The 21,627-nt window shown below is 42.0% G+C and overlaps 1 non-coding gene and 1 pseudogene across 1 annotated transcript; both read right to left on the bottom strand.

Moving 5' to 3' along the window:
* Positions 1-707: 707 nt before the first annotated feature.
* LOC136486667 (disease resistance protein Pik-2-like) lies at positions 708-6,324 on the bottom strand (annotated as a pseudogene).
* An 8,269-nt stretch (positions 6,325-14,593) lies between these two features.
* Positions 14,594-14,699, bottom strand: LOC136490396 (small nucleolar RNA R71). The gene has a single exon (XR_010767690.1). It is a non-coding gene; the product is annotated as a small nucleolar RNA R71 (small nucleolar RNA).
* Between the last annotated feature and the right edge of the window lie 6,928 nt (positions 14,700-21,627).

Below are 21,627 nucleotides of genomic sequence, written 5' to 3'. Positions count from 1 at the left end.
ATGTGCATAGCACCTAGCACAGGAGATCGTGTACTCTAATGGAGAAAGATCGGTTCCTACAACTGGTCAAAACGTGAGGCACATCGACAGATTGACTCCATGAGACCTGGAAGTTACATGACCCAATAATACGAGACTGAGAGACAACATCTACACAACATCACCCAAGAAATCAGGGGAAAACAAGCACAAAAATGAAAATAAGATAATTGAATTATGATGTCAATGCACAGGTTCATTATATACCACAGGTGCATATAACATTTGCCGTACAGAGTAAACAAATTCGAGTCAAATTAGCATTTTAGCTATATATGTTCACTCAATTGTCTCCATGTAGATTTTGACATCGAAGAAACAACAATTATCTTTACGGTGCCATGGACGCAAATATTTTAGTTCAAAATGCCTAGAGTGTAGGAAAAGGAAGAGGGAAGGTATAAATGAAAACCACCAGTCATTTAGCCCTGTGCTCTGGTGCCAGAATCAGCAAACAACAGACAGATTGTCAGTATGCATCAGGACGAACATGGTTCCTCCAGTTTCAAAGCAGGTGTCTTAGGATGCTGGTTAAGTTGATTCTCCATGTCCAACTTAACTGTGTTGTCAAGGGAACCAAAATACCACACCTCCTTGAGTTTTCCTTTAGAGAGACTCTTCAGGTCAGCAAACTTCACTGCTGACCCAGTACAGCATTTAGCTGTCAGCAGCTCAAGATTTTGCATTGCTAATGATCCAAAGGATACATTTAACTCTGAGTTGCAAGCAATTTCAAGTATCTTGAGGTTCAAATAACTGCTCTGCTCTACTCCATTCACCTCGACAAAAAAGTTAGGGGGTGTTTGGTTCTTTAGTCGCTCCTAAAATTCATGTCACATCGAATGTTTACATACTAATAAAGAGCATTAAATATAGATTAATTACAAAACCAATTACATAGATGTGGGCTAATTTGCGAGATGATTTTTTTAAGCCTAATTAATCTGTCATTTGCACATATTTACTGTAGCATCACGTTGTCAAATCATGGACTAATTAGGCTTAAAAGATTCGTCTCGCAAATTAGTCACAAGTTGTGTAATTAGTTTTATAATTAGTCTATATTTAATACTCCATGCATGTGTCTAAACATTCGATGTGACAGGAATTTTAGGAGCCCCTGTAGAAACCAAAAGGGGCCTTAAGCTTATTATCATCTCCATCTTTAAGCGGCTTGACATAAAAACGTAGAATACATAGTTCTTTTATGTCCCCAAGAACTTTGATTACTTCAACTTCTTCTGACATAGTTATCTCCAGTTCCAACTTTGTTAGTTTGGGAAGATCTCTGATCCATGCTGGCACTTCTTTTACAAGGCCATATAGCTTAAGGCTCTGAAGATTTTCTGGAGGCTTCTTCTGAGGCGAGAACATGTCATTCAAACAAGGTTTGTTATTGCCCATGATGAGCCACACTGACAAGGATTCCAAATGAACGTGGTCTGAGATGACGGAACAGAACTCCTTGCTATTTTTCTTGTTGATGCCTGTCACTTCAAGCTTGTGCAATTGGGTGAGCTTCTTGAGCTCTTTCAGGATGGCCTTGCCCCCTGAAAAACCAACGTTGACAGCACCAAGAGTGTGCAAGGCTGTAAGTTTCTTAATCCCTGCAGGCACTTCAACACCACCACATGACAAGATCTACAGCAGCTAGGCAACCAAGAGAAATGAGCACATGGTACTGATGGTTCCTTAGCTATGCCAGCACGGATGTACTGCAGCTTGGTAAGCTTGGTGATGGATGGTGGCAAAGTGACTATGGAGGTGCCCCTGACATCCAGAGTTTCAAGCTGCCTCAGACCAGCAATTGACCGTGGCAGATAGCAGATCTCTCTTATTCCTCTCAGAGAGAGGAACTTGAGGCGAGGAAGCACCTTCAGCATCTGCTCCAGGCATTTATATGTGACACCCGTTGCATTTTCGAGATCAAGCACCCGGAGCACCCTCATAGTTTCACTGATGAAGAAGGGCTTCCACTGTCCAAACACAGTGAGGGAGCATAGCCTTGAGAAGTCAATACTACTGAACACGATCTTGTCTCTGTCCCAGCTTTGCTTTATAACAAGGTGTCGTCCTGTGCGTTGACTGGTCAATGTGCACCTGCCCTCCAGTTCGAAGACAAGGTCCTCATCCTTTCGCCTTGATATGATGTACTCACGGAAGAAGCCGTTGACTTGGCACAAGACCATTCTTGTATCTGCAGTGGTGACTGAATGTGGTGTCTGCTGGATGATACTCAGATCAAGGAGCATCGAGAAGAATTTTTCCCCATTATCCTCAGCTGACCTGTTGGACGTGTCCCTCGAGTAACCCTCTGCGATCCACCGCCTCACTAGACGCCTCCGTCGAATGCTTTGGCCTTGCGGAAAAATGGATAGGTAGAGGATACATGGCTTGAAGTAATCTGGGCAAGTACGGAAGTAGTTGTGCATCCAACCAAATAATCCACGCAAGTTATCAAATTCCGGTTTAGTCTCCAGATCATGCATAAATCTGTCACTAAGATTCATTGCGGTTTTCATCCAGCTGACTGTCATGGGTGCCAAAAAGTTGGCTACAGCAACTATTACTTTGGGAAGTCCGCCACACATGGAAATAAGTTTTAGAAGCTCGGGATCTTCAGAATCCCTTAAAGCGGACGAATCTGGAAATATGCCTACCTATATTATTGAAAAGAAGCTAAATTAGTAATAATTATTGTATCAATCAATCACACTTTAGATTTAGTTTTAGTTTGTGCTGTTAGCATGCATAAACTCATGTTTTGAAAAGTTGGAAAAATTACATGTGCATCAGGCTCTGTTTGTTTATCTTACAAATTGTGGGGTGCGCTTGTTGTTTGAATTTAACTTTTTACTTAGAAAAAAGATACAATTTTTGTTGAAATATTATGACATATCTATATTGCCAGTATGCTTGTAATATGGTCTATTGTTTATGAAATCAATACTACTAAACATATAATTCTTTAATAGAAATTTTTTTGTATTCCTGGTCCTAGGAAAGAATTGTTCTGAACTTTTATGATACCATTTGGATGAGTTTTGTTAGGCATACTATAGAAGACTTGGATAAGATGATTCTGTGTCTTTTAAGATGGGATGAGCATAGCAACTGAAAAAAAGCTTGGATAAAACTACTTTGATGCAAAAAAAAATATATATTCACACCATTTTTCTTCTTTTGCAAAACATAGTTTAATCACCTAGAGGGGGAAAAAGATAAATTATAGACTAATTGTTGCATTTGAGCATCAAGATGTATCTGAGAAATTAGATTTAATGAGACCAAGAGAATAGGCAAGTATCTTGCAAGAAAACACACCTCCTTTTTGAAGAGATCACGTGCTTCATCGTCTTCTAGACTTTTGACATTGTACATGGCCTCTTCTCGATTTGCACAATGTATGGCTATGCTTGCTTCAGTTGTAATCACAACGATAATGCTTCTAGAATGTATAGACACCAAGTAATGTCGTATTAGGTCCCACTCGTCTGTGGATTGCAAACCATCTATTACGACAAGGCAGCGATGTTTCTCCAGAAGCTCATGAAACTATTGAATGGGATTGCTGATTCCATTTTGCTGAGGAGAATCTGACTGAAGTTCTGAAAGTAAGCTCCAAGCCAAGTTCCTTAAATTGAATGGATGTGATACATCCACCCAACTGTACATGGTAAATATTTTGTTGCTACTGTCACACATTATGTCGTAGTATAAGTTCCTGACTAGAGCTGATTTCCCAACACCAGCTATCCCCCACACGGATATCACAGGAAAACCATTAACACATGCCCTGGGTAAATAGCCACGGAGATCTTTCATCTGTGAATTGCGTACTTTAACTAGGGGGAATCGACCAATCCACATATCAGTGTTGTTTTGGACACCCATTGATGATGATGCCTCATTATTGTTAGCCATCACCATAGTGGTTTGCTTGCTTTTATCTCCGTCGCCTTGAGAACCCTGAAAATATAGAAAATTTAAGAAGGGTGGTCAAGGAGACCTCAAGAGAAGGGGACATGTGCACTTGGGAGGAGGAATTAATGTAACATGCAACAAACATTGGAGGGATGGCGCAATTTCTGAATCCTGTGCCAAGTGTTACATTATGAGTTGGGATTTGCTGATTTGACTGAACAAATATAAGAATTTATTCCACTACTTTCTCCTAAACCTATTTCCGTTATTCCCTATGTGGGGACTATGGGGAATCAGTCTCATTGTGTGTGTGTGCAGGGGCCGGGGGAGCTTTTGTTAATGATAAATATACCAATGACTAGCATTGTCTGCACTTTTTCGTTTTGTTTGCACAGCCAGCCCTTCAAGCCTTTCACAGTTTCACTGGTGATGAGCAACATAAGTAGAACTGCTACTGTACATTTTTAATCAAAGTACTTCTATATCTATCAAAGTTCAAAAGCTTGTCCAACATCGGTTGAGGTGGTTTGGCCATGTCCAAAGGAGGCCTCCAGAGGTACCAGTGCATTGTGGAGTCCTAAGCCAAGCTAATAATATGAGGAGAGGTAGAGGAAGACTGAAATTGACATGGGGGAGGCAATAAAAAGAGATTTGAAAGCTTGTGATATAACTAGAGATCTATGTTTGAACAGGAGTGCTTGGAAAGCAGCTATTGAAGTGCCTGAACCGTGACTTGGGACTCTTGCTGTGTTTCAACTCTAGCCTACCCCAACTTACTTGGGACTGAAAGGCTATGTCGTTGTTGTTGTAGCATATGATTTGAATATGCAATGATCAAAACTACAAGAGCAAAAGAGATTAAGGCCATTTTTTCTGGAAATTTATTCGATTGTGTTTCAGCTGCTTACCTCCCTGAAGAAGACACATACAGAGTGTTCGGCTGAGGACTGCTTAAGCTCAAACACTTGCCATGGATCTCCAACACACAGCCTGGCGACTTCAGATTGCTGAGTAGAGATGATGACCCAGCTGCGATTTTTCTTTTCAGGCAGGTAAGCTCTCACGGTGTCCCACTCTACCATACTGGAAACGTTTTCCAGGATAACCAGGTACCTCTCCTTCATTTGCTCCATGAACTCTTCAATAAGTTCGCCTTCTGCAGCCACTTCCAATCTCTTGAGGGTACCAATGTCTACACCCGATTTCTTTTGTAGGCAAGAGTTTGTGTGGAACTGAATCAGCAAGCTCCGCTGGAACTCATGGGGATTGAAAGGGTGCGTCAGCTTTGCCCAGCCACGGCATCTGAAGCTGTCACATATTTCTGGTTTGCCATAAGCCTCCCTGATTATGGGTGTGGTATCAGCATTGCCACCTGCTGCCCACACTGAGATCACTCCAAGGTCTCCACCAGGTTTCTTGGTGATCAACAACTTGGTCAGATCTCCTAATCCTCGTTGCATCTTTGTGGTATCTCTTGCTTTGACGAGCATGTCAAATGTTGTGGCACCGACAGAAGCACCAGGCACAAACTGTTGCTGCGTGACGGGCTTGGAACCTGAATCACTGATGAGGTTGTAGCGCATGTTCCTAAGGCTCACCTCCTCAACCCTGCCCTTGAGCAGCTTTATCTCGGCGACCGCCTTGTCCAGCGGCAGCTCTGGCCTGATGAAGCCTGGGAGGCAGCGGCAGTGCCAGTCTGATGCCTTGTCAAGGTGGATCACATACTCGATGCAGTCCTCCACGTTGTAGGCGAGGTCACGGACCTGTCTCACCCAGGTCCTCACCACGTTGTTCCTGGCGCGCTCCTCATCTGCGACATTGAGGAAGGACTGCATCATCTGGAACTCACCGGTGATGAACGCCAGGTCGTTCTGCGTGCTCTGCCGCAGCGTTGCCTCCTCCTCAATCGCCGCCAGGGCCTTGGTCACAGTCCCCTCCACCACCGACTTGGCCAAGCTTACTGCCAGGTCTGCCATTGCTTCCCCTGTCTCTCCTAGATACTCCAGTGTATTTGTCTCGGTGGTAGCAGCTAGTGATTAGTGATGCTAATGCTCGGAGGAATTGTGCAGCCTCCGCGCACCTAGAGATGGGAACATGGGGATATCAGCTAGGCATGAACATAGTCAACTGGGAGTTTGGGACATTGCAAAGCAAGTCTTGCCTGGCCAGATCCGTGAGCTGAGTTGGATCTCTGATATATCAACTTAGCCGTTGACTAGCAAAACACAGTCGCCCCCCTTGAGCCCTTCAACTTTTAGTTTCACATACTTCAACATATGTGCAGTGGTGTTTCTGCAACTATGTCATACCTTAATGATGTGGATCTGTAACCTGTTTGGAAAAAGAGAATATTTCTTGTCAAGTGAAGACAGATTGATCGGTACTATTTGTTATGTTATGTGTGCATCATGGAAAAGAACATTTTCATATAATAATAATTAAAAGAGCACCACTTGTCATACTCTACTGGTTCTAAAAGTTTATATTATTTTACTTTTATCTTAAATAAAAATATTCTTTGACCAAAGCCTACGAAAAAAAATAGTCTTATCATTTGTGCGCTATTAAAAAATGATGATTTTTTGTATGCAGGCTGCACTCTTATATATTGCTACCATGGCGTAAACTCACTATGTTCCAAATTATAACATATTTTGACTTTTTCTAAATACATTGCTTAGTATATATCTAAGTGTACGACCAAAGTTATATATATATAGAAAAGTCAAATCGTCTTTTTTTTAGAATTACATAGTACAACGTAGACGCTCAACACGTACGCACACTCATCCCTATGAACGCACACACGTAAACTCTATGAGTACCTCTGAAGGACTGAGCCAGCAGATCTCGAGATTTACGAAGTCACCACAAGCACCTCGCTGTTGACGGAGACGTCGCCTACAATTGAAAGCATAGCGCCGTTAAATCCTGAAATAAATCCCGAAAAATGCGAACATCTGTGCCAAGTCGAGGACTGGAACCCGGGTGGGCAGGTTCCACCACAAGGAACCCAACCACCTAATCTATGATTAATTCGCAAAACGTCTTATAATTTGGAACGGAGGGAGTACATAATTGTACTGTGGTCAGCTAAGCCCAATAGCTTTTCTTATTCCCACTAGAATTTCCTCATTTTCCCTCAAAAAAACAACTAGAATCTCCTCATTAACATTTATAAACCTCTTTTTATAATCAATAAAATAGCCCTGTTCGTTTTGCTGAAAAAACAAGACAAAACACTGTTCCGGTTGATTTGTTGTGAGAGAGAAACACTGTTCCGGCTAAAAAAAACAAGCTAAAAAAAAGACGGATTATAAGAGAAACGAACAGGGCTAAAATTCTAGCTTCCCCCTTCGTTTAAGTATACACTACGGTGCTCAAGATCGACGGTGCAGTTTAGTGTGAGATCTATGAGAAACCAAGAGTGCTAACCTCAATAGAATATACATTTAAGCATATTGATAACTATTTATTGTAAAAGAATATTAAAAAACAAGGACATCATAGCCAATTTTGGTCTGCATTGGAGGCTTCTTTGAAATGGCTCTGGCTTCTCTATAGAAGCAGTTTCTCCGGTTGAGCTAAAGCATTTTAGAAAAGCATTTGGTAAAATGGGTTCTAGTTTTCTAGTAGAATATAAACATATGAAATGTCCATAATGACCCTCTGTAATTGATTGACTACCTGATATCTCAAACAAAGTGAAATTATTCAACCTAATGCTGCTGATGTAGCCCCTCCCCTTGTTGAATTCAACTTTTTTTAGCCATATAATATAAGCGTAAATTACACTAGTGATCCCTATATATACTATTACGTCATCATCCAGGTCCTTGAAGTGTGAAATTGCATATCTAAAGCGCAGACAACTTTTTTTTCCCTGTTTGGGCTTTACAAGCCTTGTAAATTGTAAATATTCCCTTTCGTATATATAAAAATTAAGTAGGGGCCTCCCCCTGCTGACCCTTAAAAAAGGTCGCTATACTACGGTCCAAAGTAGCCACATCACATGTTATTAGCTGTTGTGGCGTTTCAATGTGAAATCAACGTATGGATCTGTAGCTTATAGTAGGTGGGCGGTCTCTAAACTATCACAATATTCTCTCCCAAATCCCGAAATTATGGAACTACGTATTTAGGTCCCTAATATATTAAACTACTCTAATCCTGGTCCAAAACTCTTTTTTTTCAAATCTCAATTGTAGAGATGAGCGTTGACCACATGTGTAAATCTGGACCCTTTTTTTGCGACTTGATGTAAATCTGGATCTATACATATGCTATGTGACAGGTGTCCCCGCATCTGCATCTCAAAACTCTTTTTGCCCACCTCAAATTAACCTTTACTATTGTAGTGTGCTATGGAAAAAAGTAGAGGCTAAAAATAGCAGAAACTTTGTTGAGTTTCTGTCCGTCACCTTTGTTTTGATATTATGGTCGACTTGATTAGTTCATCTCCGTGCGAAAGCAAAAATGGCTGTCCCTGTTCATTATCGTCGGTCGATAAAGATTCTGCTTTCGTGTCTAAATTTATGCTGGCTGTAATGTCAGTCCCGTCGGATATAGTGTGCAGCTGGGGGCATCTTTGGCGATAACAAATCTGCCCTTTTGTAGTATCATGGTACAGTGAAATGAGCTTAACAGATTTTTCTTATATTAGAAAACGGAACATATTTATTATTTTTGACATAAGTGCAACACACAAGCAAAGTCCAGTAGTGATACAGCAAGAGCCCGTCGTCCACGTACTTATTTATTCTAGAGGATTCGATTTTTCCTACACAACGCCTTGCATGGCGCGTTCATCAGCTTTTGTCATAATCCCTCGCACACGGTCTCGCTGACGATGTGGTCAGGGCAGCGTGTAATCTGTGAAAGTCAAACAGATTCAGGTGAGAACGAACTGCACAAATGTATATATATTCTTTGAAATATATATGCATGTACATACACGTACCTCCGCACTTGTAGCCGACGGGGCGATCATCATGTTGCAGCGCTTGGGGATGGTAATGGCGACCTCCGGCTTGATCCCGGCAGCCCTGGCGGTGCCGGACAGCATGACGGCGCACAGGCAGCTGGGGCTCTGCCCGATGGCGTGCACGGCCGAGCAGCAGCTGCTCGTGGTCGTCGGCGGTCGAGACGCATGGCGCCAGCCTTAGCGCCACCCTGTCAGCGGAGGCTCTCCCGCACTCCCCCGCGCCGTGCGCCACACCGGCAATCACAAAAAGCAGAGCAAGCACAAGGAGCGGCCTCATTGGTGATGAGTTCTATCTCTTGCGTTAACCTCTACTCCACTAGCTATTGTAAATCAGTCTGCTGTTGCCCTCTCCTATAAGGCTGGTGCTGCTTATACAGTGCTGGTGGCACTGATGAGGGTTAAAGCCACGCATCTACTCCACTAGCTATTGTAAATCAGTCTGCTGTTGCCCTCTCCTATAAGGCTGGTGCTGCTTATACAGTGCTGGTGGCACTGATGAGGGTTAAAGCCCCTTTGGCATGGCTCATCCAAAACGGTTTTACCGGTGAAGCCAGAAAAACTGGCTTTTCCCGGCTTGTAGTTCATTTTAATCCCGGCTTACAAAACAGCTTCACGCTACAGTATCTCGATTTGCGTAAAATAGATGAACCGAAGCCGACATAAGCCGTACCAAAGAGACCCTCAGTTGCAAACCGGCTAGTTAGTGGGCTTCTGCATTGGACAGCACACTGCACGCGCGTGCAGTGGCCGGCCCTCTCAGTGTGTGGATGCGACATAAGCCGCCATCAAAACCGGATCAAAATGCTTCTTAGTAAAATTGAAACTTGGGCGAAGGGATATCTGGTACGAATACTAGTATTTTTATTTATTTGTAGTGATATGTATGTACATGGCGATTGGATATCCAGCGGGTAATAAATATTAATATTAATTCCTGTACACACGCATGAAAAAAAAAAGGCAGGTAGAGGTATGCATGCACAAGACGACATGGAACAAATACATATTGCGAATTATTCGCATCTTCCGTGATCTCGATAATGTCTCGCACCCCACCTGCCATGAACAGTTGAACACACGATGCAGAGAATAAACATGCGTATTTCTGTAGCTGCTGCATTTTGCTCTGCATCCAGACACGCCCAGCACATACATGCAGCCTTTGTTGTCGTATACATATAACCAGATAGCTAGCTACTGATATACACGTACTCCCTCCGATTCTCTAAAGCAAGTCGTTTTGAGGTTGTCTTAAGTCAAACATTTTAAACTTTGACTATAAATAACTTCTTTTGGGTTGAGTTTGAAAATATAAAAATGATGTAACTAGATTCATCTTAAAATGTAGTTTCATAAAAGTATATATTGACTATATTTTATAGCAAAAAGTTACAGTCAAAATCATTTCTTAAAGACCATGTCGATGTTTAAAACGACTTGTTTTAGAGAACCGGAGGGAGTATCTAGTAAGGACTAAAAAATTAGTCCAAATTAGTTACGATTGGCTAACAGTTAGTTGAAGACTTTTACTAAACAATTAGCTCGCCTATTAGCTCTTCCGTTTAGTGCACTAGAGCTAAGTTTAGCTAGCTAGCAATTAGCCTACGTATGAAACATACCTTAAATTATATGTCATTCTAACCTTTTCAAAAGAGGTACAATAAATTATAATTTAAAACCAAATGAATACTAAAGTGTACTCCCTCTGTCCCACTTTATTTGACGTTCTGGCAAGTCATTTGGAGGTCCAGATTCATTCAAAGCTCCATGCATGTAGACAGAACCAATGTACATATTCAAAGAATCTTTGATGTACTTGATACAGAGGTAAAACGTCACATATAATGTGACAGAGAGAGTATTTAGTTCTCTATTCTAAATTATAAGTTATTTTGATTTTTTTAGGTACTTAACTTTTAATATGCATATAGATATATGTGTTATGCGTATCTAAAAAAAATCAAAACTATTTGAAATTTGAAATGGAGGTAGTATATTATTTAGAGATTTGCTTCGGTACTCCTTTCTTTAAAAATTGCACGCATCTCAAAGCAAAACTAATTATAGTTATTTTCTTAATTATTTTGAGTGTGGGTCACGCTTGCACCCAGCCTATCCAATCCGGCAACATATCATGTGCAAACCAATCAACCTGTGCAAACTTGGAAACTACCGATAAGGACCACTGGATGCTGATCCAATGAATAGGGTGAGGAGGCTTAAGCGCAAAAAAAAAAAAAGGACGACGGGTGAGGGGCTTAAGCGTAAAAAAATCCCACCTCTCATCCCATCCATTAGATCATCGTCCAGTGGTCTAGATTGGTAGTTTTCAAATTTACACCTGATACGTTGCCATCCAACCCAGCCCTGAGTTCAGCCCACCTACAAAAGTAAAGTCATGTATTCCATTCTGCCCCGTTCGTGTTGCTCTGCCGTTTATTCCTCGACGAAGGAGACCGCCGCCACGGCGACCGGCGGACCGAGCTAACAGCAGCACGCCAGCACCTCCACTCCCCTCCTCCCCTGATCCCGTTTCGTCGTGTGCTGGCAGCTGGCAAGGAGGTCCGGCACCGTCGTTCGATTTGGCGTGAGAAGGTCCGCACCTCCATCGACGTCCTCGTTGTGGGTACCGTTCTCGACGCACCGCGTGAGGACGACGATGACTACTCCACAAGTAAAACTATTCGGCAGGTGCCATAGCAAACTGATGGGTGCGTACATGCAACACTGATCATCCGATATATGTGGCCAGAATTGTGGCCAAGCGCCGCCCGTCGAGAACGGCACCCCCGTCGAGGACGACGATGGAGGCACGGAGCTCCTCATGCCAAATCGAACGGCGCCGCCAGACCTCCGTGCCGGCTGCCAGCACACGATGAAACGAGATACTCAGAGGAGGGGAGTGGAGGTACCGGCATGCCGCCGTTCGCTCCGTCCCGCCAATTGCCGCTGCTCCGGAATGGTCACCGCAGCGGTGCGTCTCCTTCGTCGAAGAATAAACGGCGGAACAGCGCGAAAGGACAGAACGGGATACGTGAGTACGTGACTTTACATTTGGAGGTGGGCTGACCCAAGGCTGGGCTCGACGGGTTGGGTCCAAACGTGACCCAGAGAAAAAAAAATTAGTTTAATCGGTTTGCTTCAAGATGCATGCAGCTTTTTATAAGGAGTACCGGAGCAGAAGCCGTGAAAATATTGTTGGTGAAAACTATTTGTGTAGTATTGATTTGACACATCTAGCAATATCTTTGTTCTAATCTGAAACCAAAAACCTATCTGTATTTGTGTCCATATATATCTATAGTATTCAGTCTGATTCCATCTCTATCTGCACATAAATTAAGGGTTTCAGAACTACTCCGTAGACTCTATTATGGAGCAGCTTCCTACAAACTTAGAGTTTGTAGAGCATCCCATCTTTTTTTCTAGAGCGGAGTTGTGGAGCTGTGTTGATGGTCTTTACCGATCAAATCCGACCGCCAATTAAAACACAAAAAGAGAAGAAATAAACAATCTTAAACACATATGCATTGACTATTAACCAAGTTCCACATGTATTTGGAGAACATTATTTTGCAGGTCACAAACACAAATACATGGAATAATTCACTGAAAGGCGCTTTCCAACGCTGATTTACGCAAATGAACAAGAGAGACGCATATCAAATCAATGCAAATAGGGCAAAGCACCACGGGAAAGCCATCCTGGTCCAGCACACGGCCTGCCACGCGAAGGCGGTGGCGAGTGGGCATGGTCAAGGGGTGGCCAACCCCCTGTCGGCGCTGCTCAGCCACCCCTTGCTGTGGCGGTGGCATGGAAGCATGCTAAGGCGGTGGGAGCCGGAAAAGCGCCAAGAATCGCCTCCCAGCACCGCCTAGCTCTTGTATAAATAGAGGGGTACCCCCTCTCTCAACACACACCACATTGAGCAACACCTCACTCTCTACTCTCTTTAGTTTTACCTTTTAGTTGTATTAGAGCAAGGCGTTGTATTAGAGCAAGACAAAACCACCTTGGAGGGCTTGGTTCCTTGGAAGAAGAGATTCTTGGTATGAATATCAATATGTGTTCTTTCAAAGTCATGTCTTCACTTTATTATAGTCATACTTATGAACTAAAGTATAGTTATTGTGTTATGATCTTGATATATGAACTAGTGCAGAGTTTATGTATCATGAGAGTAGCACACTTAACTTTATGCTTAAACAATCATATAACTTATATAATCGGAATTAGAGCTAAGTTGAGGTGACGGTTCATCGTGCCGTCAGGTGTGCCCAAGTTCTTTACCTGTCGATCCGTAGGGTCGGGGACTCGAGGGGATTTAGGTAGTTTCTGTATACGCAAGCGTGGTGCTTGGGTATGGAGAGATAGGAGAATGCATTGTCCTGCTCTCCAGTTTAGGGGTAGGCGGCAGGTGGTGACAGCCATGTCCGTCCTTCGTAACCCCCACGTTCGTTTAGGGTGTAGGAGTCTAAATTGTCACATGAGGTTGCTGGCAGACCAGTACTCGGTGGCCTCCCGACCTGCTTCACACTTAGCCCTAAAACTAATTATGTAATTTGTATGATTATCAACTAATCTTTGTATGACTACACTAGACCAATGCCTGCTCGACTAAGGATTATTCTTTTATCCTTTCTTTTCTATTTTATCCTTTGAGGAATGCCAAATGTGTGTCCACTATCTTAGGATTACTATTCTTACCTCTGTTATAAACATTGGTGTACTTGCAAGCATTATTATTCAAGTTCATATCCATACTAGACTCTTAATCAAATGCCTTCCTTTGAAAAAATATAAATAACGATACACTGAATACTTTCGGATGAAATGCTACAATGATAGCTCCGTGCGCTTGCGGATAAATATCTAAAATTGTTAAGGAACTATCAAGGCTATTTCTTAGTAGCATGGCTACACATTAGTTATGTTGCTAAGAAGTACCAACAAGGTATTTCTGGCGCCATTGCTGTGGATGGATTCAAACCCCATACTTAGTAGTGACGTTAAGAAATACCAACAAGCATTTCTGGCGCCGTTGCCGGGGAAGGCATATTGATTAAAGAATCTTGTAGGACATGTTCATGAAAATATGCATGTAAGGTAGCCATTGTTTATGTAGGATAACTTTGCTTGTTTTCTCTTATTGTGATGAAAACAAGATAGTGTATGACCGGTTTCGATCTACCAAACAACTACACCGCAAATCCGGAGGTACTCCTAAGGAAGAAACGGTCTCGTGCCGCTTCTTCTTCTGCCACTCCACCAACAGACGAACTAGTCACCTCCACACCATCCGCTACTTCATCCCCGCTGTTGCCAACGTGCCCGTTGGGTCGGCTGTCAACACTGGCAACGAAAACTTTGAGCTCCGCACTGGTCTCATCACGATGGTGCAGGCAAAATAGTTCTCTGGTTTATCAAGTGAGGACGTGAATGCACATCTCCAACACTTCCTCGAGCTTTGCGACACTATCGTCATCAAGGACATTGAGCCTGCAATCATCAAGCTCCGATTGTTTCCCTTCTCCCTCTCGGGGAGGGCGAAATAGTGGTTCTACAAGGAACGGGAAGCTGTCAATTCGTGGGACAAGTGTTCCACGACGTTCCTCGCCAAATTCTTTCCCATGGGCAAAACCAATGCCCTGAGGGGACGAATCTCTAACTTCCAGCAGAACGCACGGAATCCATTCCTGAGGTGTGGGAAAGGCTGTAGGACTACATCCAAGCATGCCCGCACCACGGGATTAAAAATTGGTTAGTGCTTCAATATTTTTATGATGGATTAACAATCATGTCTAGGGGCCACCTCGATGCTGCTACTGGAGGCGCTTTCTTTTCCCTCACTATTGACAGAGCCACGGCTCTCATCAATAAAATGGTGTCGAATCAAAGCTGGGGGAGAAAGAAAATCACAAAAAGGCATGCATACTGTGAAGGAGACAGATATGCTTGCCGCAAAAATAGATCTTCTCATGAAAGGACTAGAGGAACGGGCCCAAGACAAAGAAGCAATGATGGGCACCGTCCAGGCTTTAGACTCGCACATGACGTGTGAGGTCTGTGGTAACGTTGGCCATTCGGGGAACGACTGCCTCAAAACTCGTGAAGAAGCTGCCTTCATCAACAACTGGTTTCGCCAACCCCAAGGTAATAATGGGTGGAATAACCAATCCCGCCCACAAGGTAATACGAACTTCAATTATAATTACAATTCGAGCCAACCTTCCTTCAAAGACTTGGTTTTAGACCAAGTTAAAATTAACGAAAACATTACTAAAAAGTTGATGTACAATGATAAAATGCTAGAGAACATCAATTCTAAAATAGAAAGTTTATCTTCCTCCGTGAAAAATCAATTAAGCTTTAACAAAATGATAGAGACTCAAATTTCACAAATAGCTGCCGCTATTCTTGTCGATCATTAGGGGAAAACCCTAGGGCAACCCGAGGATTACCTCAAAAATGTTCATGCAGCTGCAGATCAGTGAAGGGGAAAGGTCTTGCCCGACGGACTAAAAACGTCGAGCCCCTGCCGAAGGTAAATCGGTAGTTATCTTTAAAAAAATTCAAAATAAATATTTCTAGATTAAAAATTTGAATATTTGCGTCAAAATAAAACTTATATATAAAGATTTTCCTTTGAATTACTTCTATTGTTGAAGCATAATTATCTTACCATGTTTACACAAAGTATGTTTTGGTTTGGGGGTATGATTTTTCGCGCAATCATACTTTCATAGACTCTTAAATTAAGCATGGGGCTTAGGTTAATCAGTCTACCTTGATCAAACGGAACATAGTGTCTAGTTTGATCATTGTACCAAAATTACTAAGTGTAAACATTAGTTGATATACTAAACAAATAACTTATCTCGGAATCATCACCTGGCATCAATCTAGCTCGGGGGAGGACCCCGCCACTGTTCGTCTAAACGATCATTTAGCCCGTTTAAACACCGTGTAAACGCTACACGGTGGTGCGCCGTTTCCGTTTAATCACCCGTTTAGCCCGTTTAATGGGACGTTTTGCCCGAATAATGACTAAACGGTAGGTGACCGACTGTTTACCGTTTAGCGTTTAGGAAAATACTGACCCCACAGAGGTAAGTTGTATCTTTCCGCATTATTTATTTATTTAATTATTAGCATATAAAAATGAAATATGGTAAAAACAACAAAAATATTTATTCCACTCTCATATGTGACTTAAGAATGTTTAGTTTCTCCTTTGTTGAAATGATGAATAGTTACTCTATCTATAATTCATCTATGCCTAGGATATAACTTAGTATTCCCTAAGATTTAAGTTTATTGGCTAAAATGTCTCATCCTAAAACTTGAAACTTGTGGGTTGCAAAAGCATGATCCTTTTCTAAGTTGTTGCAAGTTATGATATGGTAAATAGAATATGCTATGACTTTATTCTAAGAGAAACTTGACATCTAAAGTTTTTATTTTAAAAATGCTAAAATCAAAAAGTTCCTCAATGGTAATGAATTCCTACCACAGCCATATGACATGATTCAAATGCAAACCTTAGTCATATGCTACTTATATTCACATTGAGTTTTGTCAAATTGTTGTAACCCTTGTAGAGATTCTAGTCATGCACTCATGATCAAGATTCACGTACACCCACAAATAAAATGCTGACTCTTACACTAAGAGTTATGCAAAAACATGTTTTCTGTCCACCTAAAATAAAAACTCCATTCATTTGTCATGAGTCTTTCTCTCCAAAGTTTTCATATGCCAAAAAGAGTATGGAGCTATACTAAAAAAAGAGAGAGACAAATGAAGCTCTCAAAATAGCAAAAGAAAAGAAGAAAAAGAATGGAACACATGAAGGTTCCAAAGTATTGAAAAAGAGAGATAGCCCATATGAAAGTGCATTTGCCCCCTATGTGGGTTTTGGTGTATTGATGACATCCAAATTAGGGACTAATGTGATCTTAATGAGATATGTTGCAGCTATTAGTCCCATGAAAGATTCAAAGAGTTGATAAAGATGAAATGATATCCCTCAATTCTTGAAGTTGTAAAGGTGGACGAATTGAAAGCGCCCTCCAAGGGTTTTATATTTTAGTTTGAGTTTATGATCCACCACACTATAAAGAGGGATGCAAACTTAGTTTGTCTGAGGAAGATAGAGTGCTCAAGCATAAAAATAAAATCAAAAGAGAGACACTCTAGCACTCCACGAACACATAGAATATTTTTCGGTGACTTTTGGTGTCGGAAGTCCCAACATAAGCCAGAACTCCCGACCGTCGGAAGTCATGATTCATGCCGGAAGTCCTGACGCCTAGTCACTTAGCCTGCGCAGTGACCATGGCCATCGGAAGTCCCGACGTGAGTCGGAACACCCAACAGTCAGAAGTCCTGACCCAAGTCGAGAGTCCCGACACCTGGAGATTTTCTGGCCGGCTGACTGCGCCCGTCGGAAGTCCCGACGTACGTCGGGAGTCCCAACCATCGAAAGTCCTGACGTGTGTCGAGAGTTTCGATGTTGACTTACTCATGCGGACTTTGACCCTGTGTGAACATTGTTTCCTATTAAGGTCGGAAGTCCCGAGATCTGTGTTGGAACTTCCGACGTAGATCTAAATGGTTAGATTTCTGCTATTAGTATAAATAGCCCTCTCCTCACTTCTAACCATTACCCACTTATTCACTGCTCACCAACCTTCGTGCAAACCAGCTCCCAAGCATTCAAGGAACCCCTCTCCTCTCCCCTTTGCTCCAATCTTCTATTCCCCTAGGGTTTTGAGTGAAAGGAGTGTGGATTGAGTGAGAGAATCACTTTGGCAAGCTTGAGCACTTGATTTCTTCGTCAAGCCGGTTGGATTTACGTCTATTACTCTTGGGGCTTTGCCCCAAGCTGGCTAGGCATTGCCCAAGAGCTTCCATCTTGTGGAAGAGCCTTGGAAAGTTTGTATTACCTTTGATTTCTTAGTGAAAAGCTCAAGTGACCTTTGTGGTTGCTTTGAGAGAGGCAAGGAGGTGAAAGAGACTCCAACCTTTGTGATCACCTCAACAAGGACGTAGGAGCTCATTTGTGGGGTTGCCGAACCTCGGGATAAATCCTTATGTCCTGTGTGCTTGTTGTTGTGTTTGCTTGAGATTACTTGTATTTGTTTGTCTCTCTCTCCTGAACTTCATTTTAGGTTTGGACTCGATCCACGGTTTGGAGGCATTTCGGCGTCAAGAGAGTGACCCAACATCTTCACCAAACTATTAGGAAGTGGGGTTGTAAGATTAGTTATCTGAAAAGTTAAATTTGTCATTGCTTTTATAGTTCACGTAGGCATCGAGACTTCTGATAGTTTGTGCCGAAACTTCTGACGACGTCGGGAGTTCTGACCTAAACTATCAGGACTTCCGACATTGACTGATAAATTTGAACTTAGCATTTGCAGTTAATTTTTAGATATGCCTATTTACCCCCCCTCTATGCATTGTTAGATCCTTTCAATTGGTATCAGAGCAAGGTATTCTTTTAGCGCTTCACCACGTGAGAAGAAACAATGTCGGAGTCCGATAAGATGCAAGTCGATGCTGCCGAGATGGCCAAGAAGATAGCTAAAGAGTTGATGGTTGCTCAAGTCAAGTTCTTCCAAGATGAAATGAAGAAGATGCAAGATGAGATAAATAAGATGAAGGAAGAATTGAGCGAGAAGGTTGATGATGCAATAAGTGGCAAGAATGATACAACGAGTGGCAAGAATGAAGCAAACAAAGATGCTGCTAGTGATATTGGAGCCGGTGAGCATGCTCATGGAAAGGGAATATATTCAAACATAAACTTCGACTATGGACAACTCATCAAAGGTTCACCTCTACATACTCCTTCCATCAACATTGGCAAGCCACCTCACTTTGATGGAACAAGATACACCGATTGGTCTTACAAGATGAAACTGCATCTCATTGCTGTAAGACTTTGGGAAGTTGTGGATGTTGGTGTGATGATTCCTACCGATGAAGATAGAGAGATAACTCCAGAAGAAGTGCACAATCTCCATCAAAATGCACAAGTCGTAGCATTGCTTGTGTCAAGCCTAGCTCATGATGAGTTTAGAAAGGTGAATGGAATGGAAAGTGCAAAGCAAATTTGAGATACTTTGAAAGTGTCATTTGAAGGAGATAAGAGTGTGAGAAAAGGCAACATTGAATTACTTCATGGTGAATTGGAAAGATTTGTGTTCTTGCAAAATGAAACAACACAATCCATGTTTGATAGGCTTATGGCATTGGTCAACCGCATAAGAGCTCTTGGAAGCACCAAATGGGATGACAACAAGGTTGCTAGAAAGATGTTGAGAACCTATAGAGCCAAGAACAACATGCTAGCGTCCGTGATCATGGAAAGGCCTAGTTATGATGAGATGACACCCCAAGAAGTTCTTTCAAAACTCAAGCATCATGAGTGTCTAGATGAAGATGCAATCAATGCTCACAATCAAAATCCTAATGCAATGGGATACAACAAGAATGCAGTCCTTAAAGCAACTCAACAACATGAAGGTCAAGGTTCAAGTCAAGAGAAGAAGAAGAAAGTGAAGGATGATTCCTCGAGTGGAGAAGAAGATTCCGATGCGGAGGTTGCATTTGTGATTAGAAATCTTAGAAAGTTTATGAAGAAGAAGAGCAACCACAAGACCTATGGTGATGGAAAGAAGAGGTACAAGAAGAGGTTTTGCTATGGATATGGTCAAACTGGTCACTTCATAGCTGATTGTCCAAATGAGAAGAAGAAGCACAAGCACGACAAGGATGAAGACAAGAAGAACAAAGGCAAGAAGAGAGGTGAAGCTCATCTTGGTGAAGAGTGGGAGTCAAATGATAGTGACTCAAGTGATGATGAGAAGAAGAAGAAAGGAGTCGCAAACATCACCATCTACCACTCTTCCTCACCGACCATGATCTTCCCCGACTTGACTTCACCACCAAAACTCTTCCCCAACCTATCTTCATCACCGAAGCCCTTCTCCAACTTCATCGACAACGACTACTACACTCCAACTTGCCTCAAGGCTAAGGGGGAGATGGTACATGTCACATCCAATCCCTCTAGTGATGACTATGATAGTTATGATGAGAACATAGAAGAAATTAAAGCAACCATGATAAAGAAATTTGGTAAAAAGGCCTTCACTAAAATAAAAACACTAATGAAGAAATTAGAGAAGAAGGATAGATGCTTAGAGATGCAAGGAGATATAATCACTTAAGGGAGAGAGAAAAACCTTGCACTTGAAGCATCTATCGTCGAGGAAAAGATGAAGGTTGAGAAGTTAACCGTAGAATTATCTTTAGCCAATGACTCAATTGGGAAATTGACTAAGAAACATTCCTCGGTTAATGATCAAGTAGCTAGCCTCAAGAATGAGAAGAGTATAGCTCAAGAAAGCCTCACAAGCTTGGAAGAAAAATACCAAAATCTTGAGCTAAACTATAGTACTCTTTGGGCTAGCACTTCTACTTCTCCTAAAACAACCGAAGACTCTAATGTCTCCACTAGTAATGATTGTAAAAGATGCTATAAAATTGATGTGAATGCATATGCAACTAACCTTGTTGAGTTAGAGAAGAAAAAGAAGGAGATTCATAGGTTGAAGATGATCTTGAAGAATGGGTGCAAGTGTCAAGAGCAATCTAACAAGACTATATACAAGTCATCAAGGCACCCATCAATCAAGGAAGGCATTGGCTACAATAGGTATGATGGAAAGGCCAATGGAAGTAACATGATCAATGGCGTGCCTTGTGTGAAGTTCAACAAGGGTGTTGCTCTTGATGAGCTTATATGCAAGGCCAAAAACAAGGTCTACATTCCCAAGATCCAACCTACAAGTGACAAGATAATCAAGACGAAGCAATCTAAGGCCCCCAAGCCACAAGCACCACTTCCACGGTGCTATGCTAGTGACTATATGTGTTGTTGGGGCAAGGATGGCAAGATTGTGGTCAAGTATGTTGGTGCCCAAAAGAGGAAGGAGATTATGAGGAGTGTTTGGGTACCCAAGTTTTATGTGACTAACCCCCTAGGACCCAAATCCTTTTGGGTACCTAAAACAAAAGCTTGATTTGTCTTTGTAGGAAAATTCCTCCGGTAGAACAAGTTGGGTGTTGGATAGTCGATGCACCAATCATATGACCAGAGAGAAGAACATGTTCACATCATTCCAACCAAGTCATGATCAAAGTGGGAACATTGTGTTTGGTGACAATTGAAAAGGAGAAGTTCTCGGTTTAGGTAAAATTGCTATCTCAAATGATAATTCCATTTCAAATGTTTTACTTACGAATTCGTTGAGATACAATTTGTTGTCTGTTTCAAAACTTTGTGATATGGGTTACAATTGTCTCTTTACGGATAAGGGTGTGGAAGTCTATAGAAGGGAGGATTCCTCTATTACATTTACGGGTCATTTAAAAGGGAAACTCTATCTAGTTGATTTTACGTCAAATAGAGTAAATCCCGAGACTTGTTTAATTACAAAATCTAGCATGGGTTGGTTATGGCATCGTAGACTTGCCCATGTTGGAATGAGAAACTTGGCCAAACTTCAAAAAGGCGAACACATCCATGGACTAACAAATGTTTCTTTTGAGAAAGATAGAATTTGTAGCGCATGCCAAGCGGGAAAACAAGTTGGAGCTAAACATC

Source organism: Miscanthus floridulus, chromosome 10, assembly GCF_019320115.1.
Source record: "Miscanthus floridulus cultivar M001 chromosome 10, ASM1932011v1, whole genome shotgun sequence".
NCBI classification, from domain to species: Eukaryota; Viridiplantae; Streptophyta; class Magnoliopsida; order Poales; family Poaceae; genus Miscanthus; species Miscanthus floridulus.
This window is presented reverse-complemented; position numbering and strand designations above follow the sequence as displayed.